The sequence below is a fragment of the Aegilops tauschii genome, chromosome 2, assembly GCF_002575655.3.
Source record: "Aegilops tauschii subsp. strangulata cultivar AL8/78 chromosome 2, Aet v6.0, whole genome shotgun sequence".
NCBI classification, from domain to species: domain Eukaryota; kingdom Viridiplantae; phylum Streptophyta; class Magnoliopsida; order Poales; family Poaceae; genus Aegilops; species Aegilops tauschii.
This window is the reverse complement of record NC_053036.3, coordinates 444,086,500-444,096,044: the sequence shown is the minus strand read 5'-3', so window position 1 is coordinate 444,096,044 and position 9,545 is coordinate 444,086,500.

Below are 9,545 nucleotides of genomic sequence, written 5' to 3'. Positions count from 1 at the left end.
CCCTCGTAGTTGAGGGATAAATCTTGGTTTTTTCGTCTTTCAAGTTCCTCATAGTGATCAACAGATATAAATCCCAAGTGACTCAAAGAATGGAGCTATGCTCCCCGGCAACGGTGCCAGAAAATAGTCTTGATAACCCACAAGTATAGGGGATCGCAACAGTTTTCGAGGGTAGAGTATTCAACCCAAATTTATTGATTCGACACAAGGGGAGCCAAAGAATATTCTCAAGTATTAGCAGCTGAGTTGTCAATTCAACCACACCTGAAAGACTTAATATCTGCAGCAAAGTATTTAGTAGCAAAGTAGTATGGAAGTAGCGGTAACAGTGGCAAAAGTAAGAGTAGCAGTTTTTGTAGTAATCGTAACAGTGGCAACGGAAAAGTAACTAAGCAAAGATCAATATGTGAAAAGCTCGTAGGCAATGGATCAATGATGGATAATTATGTCGGATGCGATTCCTCATGCAACAGTTATAACATAGGGTGACACAGAACTAGCTCCAGTTCATCAATGTAATGTAGGCATGTATTCTGAATATAGTCATACGTGCTTATGGAAAAGAACTTGCATGACATCTTTTGTCCTACCCTCCCGTGGCAGCGGGGTCCTATTGGAAACTAAGGGATATTAAGGTCTCCTTTTAATAGTGTACCGGACCAAAGCATTAACACTTAGTGAATACATGAACTCCTCAAACTACGGTCATCACCGGGAGTGGTCCCGATTATTGTCACTTCGGGGTTGCCGGATCATAACACATAGTAGGTGACTATTGACTTGCAAGATAGGATCAAGAACTCACATATATTCATGAAAACATAATAGGTTTAGATCTAAATTCATGGCACTCGGGCCCTAGTGACAAGCATTAAGCATAGCAAAGTCATAGCAACATCAATCTCAGAACATAATGGATACTAGGGATCAAACCCTAACAAAACTAACTCGATTACATGATAAATCTCATCCAACCCATCGCCGTCCAGCAAGCCTACGATGGGATTACTCACGCACGGTGGTGAGCATCATGAAATTGGTGATGGAGGATGGTTGATGATGATGACGGCGACAGATTCCCCTCTCCGGAGCCCCAAACGGACTCCAGATCAGCCCTCCCGAGAGAGATTAGGGCTTGGTGGCGGCTCTGTATCGTAAAACGCGATGAATCCTTCTCTCTAATTTTTTTCTCCCCGAACGTGAATATATGGAGTTGGAGTTGAGGTCGGTGGAGTCTGAGGGGGCCCACGAGGCAGGGGAGCGCGCCCCAGGGGGGTGGGCGCGCCCTGCACCCTCGTGGACTAGGTATGGCCCCCCTGATGCTGATTCTTTCGCCAATATTTTTTATTATTTTCAAAACGTGTCTCCGTGGATTTTCAGGTCATTCCGAGAACTTTTATTTCTCCACAAAAATAACACCATGGCAATTCTGCTGGAAACAGCGTCAGTCCCAGTTAGTTCCATTCAAGTCATGCAAGTTAAGAGTCCAAAACAAGGGCAAAAGTGTTTGGAAAAGTAGATATGTTGGAGACGTATTAGTTCTGCTAACGCCAATGTGGTGCAAAAGAATTTCCACAAGTTCAAGGGAAAGAACTCTATCCATCAGAATACTACCTTCAAGAAGAAGGGTAAGAAGAAAGACAAAAGGAGAGATGGCTATTTTACTTGTGGTTCAAAGGAACACTGGGCAAACAAGTGCCCAAACAATTACAAGAAGCCAGGACAGGACTCCAAGTTGGTCAATGTCACTCTGAGCAACAATGATGGGGCATCTGGGTATGGTAATCTGACCATACTTTCAATTTGTCAATACACCAATTTGTGGGTCGACACTGGGGCCAATATTCATGTGTGTGCTGATGTGTGTTTGTTTTCTTCCTACCAGGTCGCATGAGATTGTTCCGTCCTGATGGGGAATGGCTCGCATGCTTCTGTTCATGGTGTTGGCACAGTAAATCTGAAGTTTACTTAAGATCGTGTAACTGAAGAACGTGCAGCATGTCCCCGTCATCAAGAAGAATCTCATTAGTGTCTCCCTTCTATGCAAAGAAGGGCTTAAGTTAGTATTTGAGTCCAACAAAGTAGTCGTATCTCGGTATGGACTATTTGTTGGAAAAGGATATGATTGTGGTGGTTTGTTCCGCCTTTCCCTGGAGGATTTGTAATGAAGTCGCGAACCAAATTCATTCTAATGTGAACGAATGTGAGGTTTGGCATTCACGTCTTTGTCACATTAATTTCGGTTGTATGATGCATCTAGCCAAGATGGATTTAATCCCGAGTTTCACCTTAGCCAAAGGCTCTAAGTGCCACGCGTGTGTACAAGCTAAGCAACCTCGTAAGCCTCACAAGCCTGCGAAGGAGAGACACCTGGCATCGTGAGAGCTCATAAATTCATATCTCTGTGAGATGAATGGTGTGTTGACTAAAGGTGGAAAGAAATACTTCATGACGTTGATTGATGATTCCACTAGATTCTGCTATGTGTATTATTTAAATACTAAGGATGAGGCTCTACACTACTTTAAAGTCTATAAGGCAGAAGTTGAGAACCAACTTGAGAAGAAAATAAAATGAGTCCGGTCTAATCGTGGTGGAGAGTACTTTTCTAATGAGTTCAATTTATTATGTGCGGAACATGCTATTATTCGTGAGAGGACGCCTCCCTATTCACCCCAGTCAAACGGGGTTGACAAAAGGAAAAATCGTACTCTGACAGACTTGGTTAACGCCATGTTAGATACATCGGGTTTATCCAAGGCATGGTGGGGAGAGGCTGTATTGACATCATGGCATGTCCTGAATAAAGTTCCCACGAAGGATAATGAGACTACTCCCTATGAGCAATGGGAAAAGAAAAGAACTACACTCTCTTACTTGTGCACTTGGGGCTGTTTGGCGAAAGTCAACGTGCCGATAACCAAAGAGCGTAAGTTGGGACCAAATATTGTGGACCGCGTTTTCTTGGGTATGTCAAGCATAGCGTTGGCTATAGATTTCTAGTGGTGAAATCCGATGTACACGATGTGAAGGTCGGTACGATCATGGAGTCTAGGGATGCTGCATTCTTTGAGGATATTTTCCCCATGAGAGATATGCAAAGCACCTCTAGACTAGAATCTGATGAGACTCCTGAACCTGCCATTTCGATGGAATATTATGAACACAAAAGTGATGAAAGTTCCATGGAGGATGACGAGGAAGCTCCTGTTAGGAGCAAGAGACATAGGACTACAAAGTCTTTTGGTGATGATTTCCTCGTGTACCTTGTGGATGATGCCACTCCCAGTTCCATTTCAGAAGCTTATGCATCTCTGGATGCTGACTACTGGAAGGATGCAGTCTGTAGCGAGATAGATTCCATCTTGGCTAAAGCAACATGGGAGATCACTGATCGTCCTTATGACCAACTATTTGGATGTAAGTGGGTGTTCAAACAAAAGCTTAGGCCCGACAGTACTATTGAGAAGTACAAGGCTAGGCTTGTGGCCAAGGGTTATACCCAAAAAGAAGAAGAGGATTTCTTCAATACTTAATCACCTGTGGCTAGACTGACAACCATACGAGTGTTACTCGCGTTGGTTGCCTCGCATGGTCTTCTCGTTCATCAGATGGACGTTAAGACGACTTTCATTAACGGAGAGCTAGACGAGGAAATTTACATGCAGCAGCCAAATGGCTTTGTAGTAAATCGTCAGGAAAGGAAGGTGTGCAAGCTACTGAAATCTTTGTATGGCCTGAAACAAACGCCTAAGCAATGGCATGAGAAGGTCAATAATACTCTGACATCTGCTGGTTTTGTTGTTAACGAAGCTGACAAATGTGTATACTATCACTATGGTGGGGGCGAAGGAGATATACTGTGTCTGTATGTCGATGACATACTAATATTTGGAACCCACCTCAAAGTCATTGAGGAGGTCAAGGCTTTTCTATCTCATAACTTTGAGATGAAAGACCTGGGTGTGGCTGACGTTATCTTGAACATCAAGTTACTGAGAAATATCGAGGGTGTAATTACACTTCTACAATTCAACCATGTTGAGAAGGTTTTGAGCCATTTTGGATATTCGGACTACATTCCTTCTGCAACACTATATGATCCTAGCATGCGGATTCGAAAGTTCCAAGGCATGACTGTAGACCAATTGAGATATTCTCAAGTGGTTGGTTCACTGATGTACCTAGCTTGTGCTACTCATCCTGACATCTCATTTGTTGTGTGCAAACTGAGCTGGTTTGTTTCCAATCCGGGAGATGTGCATTGGCATGCTGTTGAGCGAGTGATGTGTTATTTGCAAGATACTGTGAACTATGGAATTCACTATTCAGGGTACCCGACGGTACTGATACGTCTCCAACGTATCTATAATTTTTTATTGTTCCATGCTGTTATATTATCATTCTTGAATGTTTTACAATCATTTATATCATTTTTTGGTACTAACCTATTGACATAGTGCCCAGTGCTAGTTGTTGTTTTCTGCATGTTCTTTACATCGCATTAAATAAATACCAAACGGAGTCCAAACGCAGCGAAACTTTTTGTGGATTTTTTTGGACCAGAAGACATCTAGTGGGCCGGAGAAGCACCTGGGGGTGCCCCAAGGGGGGCACAACCCACCAGGGCGCTCCTGGAGGCCCAGGCGCGCATAGGTGCGTTGTGCCCACCTTGGTGGCCTCCCGCACCGCCTCTTTGCTCAATACCCCAATATTCCAGAAACACTAGGAGAGTCGACGAAAATCAATTCCAGCCGCCACAAGTTCTAGAAACACCAGATCCAGTCTAGACACCATCACGGAAGGGTTCATCATGCCCATTAGTGCCTCTCCCATGATGCGTGAGTAGTTCTTTGTAGACCTACGGGTCCGTAGTTAGTAGCTAGATGGCTTCCTCTCTCTCTCTCTCTCTCTCTCTCTCTCTCTCTTTTGATTCTCAATACAATGGTCTCTTGGAGATCCATATGATGTAACTCTTTTTGCGGTGTGTTTGTTGGGAACCGATGAACTTTGAGTTTATGATTAGATCTATCTTTTTATCCATGAAAGTTATTTGAATCTTGTTTGATCTCTTATATGCATGATTGCTTATAGCCTCATATTTCTTTTCCGATATTTGGGTTTTGTTTGGACAACTTGATATATTTATCTTGCAATGGGAAGAGGTGCTTTGTGATGGGTTCGATCTTACGGTGCTTGATCCCAGTGACTGAAAGGGAACCGACACGTATGTATCATTGCTATTAAGGATAACAAGATGGGGTCTATTTCTACATAAATAGATCTTGTCTACATCATGTCATCGTTCTTATTGCATTAATCCGTTTTTCCATGAACTTAATACACTAGATGCATGCTGGATAGCGGTCGATGTGTGGAGTAATAGTAGTGGATGCAGGCAGGAGTCGGTCTACTAATCTTGGACGTGATGCCTATATAATGACCATTGCCTGGATATCGTCATAATTATTTGAAGTTCTATCAATTGCCCAACATTAATTTGTTCACCCACCGTTTGCTATTTTTCTCGAGAGAAGCCACTAGTGAAACCTACGGCCCCTGGGGCTCTTGTTTATTATATTTGCCTTTGCGATCTATGTTATTGGCTTTTATTTTCAGATCTATTAAACCAAAAATACAAAAATACCTTGCTGCACTTTATTTGCTTTGCAATCTATTTATCCAATCTATTACAACTTTACCCCGTCCTTTTGCCAATTTCTGGTGCCGTTACCCGAAAGGGATTGACAACCCCTTTAACACGTCGGGTTGCAAGTATTTGTTATTTCTGTGCAGGTGTTGTTTACGTAGTGTTGCTTGGTTCTCCTACTGGTTCGATAACCTTGGTCTCATCACTGAGGGAAATACCTACCGCTGCTGTGCTGCATCATCCCTTCCTCTTTGGGGAAATACTGACGTAGTTCTAGCAGACATCAGGTACTTGAGGGGTATAGTGATTTGAATTGGATATCTGATGTTGATGAGATGAAAGCCACAAGTGGATATGTCTTCACACTTGGTGGCGGTGCTGTTTCCTGGAAGTCTTGCAAGTAGACGATCTTAACGAGATCGACTATGTAAGCAGAACTTACAGCATTAGACACATCATGCATTGAAGTAGGATAGCTTCGAGAGCTTTTGATGGATTTGCCGGTGGCTGATAAACCGGTCCCGGCTGTCCTTATGAACTATGATAATCAAAATGTGATTGACAAAGCTAAGAGTTCAAAGGACAACTTGAAATCCAGAAAGCACATAAGAAGAAGATTGAAATCCGTCTGGCATTCTAGAAACTCTAGAGTGATAGCGCTGGATTACATCCAAACGGCTAAGAATCTGGCGGATCCTTCACGAAAGGGCTATCACGAATTGTGATAGAAAATGCATCGAGGGAGATGGGTATGAGACCCACGTAAGTTGCCATGGGGGTAACCCAACCTATGTGATCGGAGATCCCGTGAATTAGGACCCGGGAAAACAATCCAGTGGTCAACCGAGGAGGGTATCCTTTATTAACCCACTCTGTTGGAGATGCAATAATACTCCCATATTCTGTAAGGCAAGATGACTTTTGTCTTAATGTGTTCCAAAGCTTGTGTAAGAAAGATGCTAACCTACAGAGCATTCTTTGGAGGAACACACCTATGTGAGCCCAACTGCTGGTCACAGTCTATGAGATTGCGTAATCTCTAGGAAGCTCATGAGAAGGTAAGGAGTATGAGTAATAAGCTCCACCCATGGGGTTTAGCCTTCGGCAGCCACGTATTAGCTAACAATAGGCGAAACTTCTGCACGCCAAACTGACAATTCAAGGCATGGTCCATTGTTCAGTTGTGAAGAAGGCTAATCCTGTTGCTCTAGGTGGAAGTTCAACTTAACAGTCTCCACTGAAATTTCTGATATATCAAACATTGTTTGGAACAGTTGACAAACTTATGTGCCTCCAGATCTGGTGGAGGATTGTTGAATCATAAATGGGCTATAAGCCCATATGAACAATGATTCCTGGTTAATCTTGAGGCCCATGTAGGTATATGGCAGGTGGTGGAAAGTTTAGTACCACCTTGCTTGTTGAGGAGAGTTGAGACCCCTTTATAAGGGTTGCTCTACCACTTGCCATTGGGAGCTTGGGAAGAGGAGTGGTGCACGCGCGGTCGTCCTCCTCCGCCGCCCGCCTCGCCACGCCTCACCTCATCACGACGCGCGCGCTGCGGGTTACGGGATTGAGCCGAGCCGAAGCTTATTTTTGCCGGCCAGGAATGAATTAATTAATCCATGATTAACTAACGAGTCTGCGTCACTGTCTGAGACGTTGGACCGTGGGATGGTTGCATTCCCGGGATACGTCGGCTCCCTTCACGGGTGTGCGACTCCTCTCCGGGAACGACGACTCCCTTCTCGGGAATGCGTCGACTCGGTCATGGGCCTCTGCCCAGACCCACGACTTCTTACTCGATGGCCCATATAAGAAAGCTCTGGCCAGTGGAGTGACCTAGTTCAGTTCACTCACTCCCTCTCGTGTAACCCTAGCCGTCATCTACTGTTCCTCACTCTGAGCTGCTTCCGGCGATCCCATCCCAACGACCGTGTGCACGGTTGGTCGGGAGATTAGGTGCCTACTAAACCCTGCCGTTCGAGATCCTGCCCTGGAGAACGCCAATAAGGTTTTTTAGGAGCGTCTCGATGCGACTGCTCCCGACCCGTCCCCGCCTTCGTCCTTCTCTACTTCCACTACTACCCCTGCATCGACACCATGGTCGAAGACGCCGCTGCCAAGAAGAAGGCCAAGAACTCTGCCAAGGGTGTTGCTGCCACCGTCACGTTGGCCTGGCCAACCGGAGGGTATGATCTATTCTCCCTCATTTAGCCGTACTTGTGCTAGCCGTATATGTTCTTGTCATAGATGGTTCGATTCTATGTACTGTACGTGCTAGTATGCTTAGGTATCAGTATGAGATGCATACCGTATTTGCCATGTTTACTGCTTACTCGTGGATTATTCTAATCGAAAAAGTGCTAATATATCCAACAATTTGATCACACAGAAAAGATGGATTTTAGCTGCCAACTAAATCTATACTCCCTCTGTTTCTAAAAATAAGACCTTGTAGAGATTCTACTATGGACTACTTATAGAGCAAAATGAGTGAATTTACACTTTAAAATATGTCTATATACGTTCATAGTGAAATCTCTAAAAGGTCTTATATTTAGGAATGGAGGGAGTACTAGGTGGTGTTTTGAAGAACACCGGTCGAAGAAAAAAGAAAAAAATGAAAGTGGAGGAGATAGGGTGGGGAGGGAGATGGATGGGGAAAGCCATACTTGGCAGATTTTTTAAATAAACCATTTGAAGAAAAAAATAAAACTAGAAATGAAGGAGACAGGGTGGGGGTGCGAGATGGACGCCGTGCTTGGATTTCCCCGGGGCCGATGAAGGTGATGCCTTTGGGGGTCATTACCTCTTCAAAGGTGTCGTCGACGCCTTTCCGCCTACCTGTCTACTGCTTCGAGGGAAACCCTAGGTCCGAATGATCACGGATCGGACAATGATGTCAATGATGTCGTTTTTCTCTCTTGGGAGCATCGCCTTGAAGCTACATTGGTTAGATGGACCGGTGGATGATGGCAGGTTTGAGCTGCGAGTGGTGCTTCCTTGTCTCGACAGTGCCCTGTTATTGGTGGTTTAGGCACCGAGTTGGAGCGTGGAGACATGTGGTGGCGATCTTCCGTTGAGAAATCACGTTACGAAGATGGTGTGTGGCAACTCGCAGATCATAACCACGACCTTGGCGGGACCATGAGAACTCGTGGTGCATTGTTTGGGGTGCACAGATTTACCATTTAGAGACACTGATGATGGAAGCGTGTGATTGTCGGACTGTCTCCAAGGTGAGGTTTTGTTGGTGGCATTTTCTCACGTCATGCGATCAATGGATTTGTGGCAGGTTATTTGCTTGGTTTTTAGCACAAGGTTATTTGATTGGTGTGTGCATGGTTTACAGCTCACGCGGATCTCGCATCTAGATCATATTCTCTCACGTCATTTTTGGTGGTTGCAACTCCTCGACGAGATCAACCCTCTCTCCTTCATTTCCCGTTTTACTTTTTCTTCAAACGGTTTTATTTTAAAACACTGCCTAGTATGGATGGCAAAAGTCGTGCTTGGATTTTCCCTGGACCGACAAAGGCGATGCATTTGGGGGTTATTACCTTGTCAAAGGTGTCGTCGACGCCATTCCGCCTACCTGTCTACTGCTTCGGGGGAAACCCAAGGTCCAGGTGATCACGGATCGGACAATGACGTCAATGATGTCGTTCTTCTTTCTTGGGAGCATGGTCTTGAAGCTATATTGGTTAGATGGACTAGTGGATGATGGCAGGTTCGAGCTGCGGCGGGTGCGTCCTTGTCTCGACAGTGCCCTGTTATGGGTGGTTTAGGCACCGAGTTGGAGCGTGGCGACAGGTGGTGGCGATCTTTCGTTGAGACATCACGTTATGAAGATGGTTTGTGGCAATTCGCAGGACATAACCACGACCTTGGC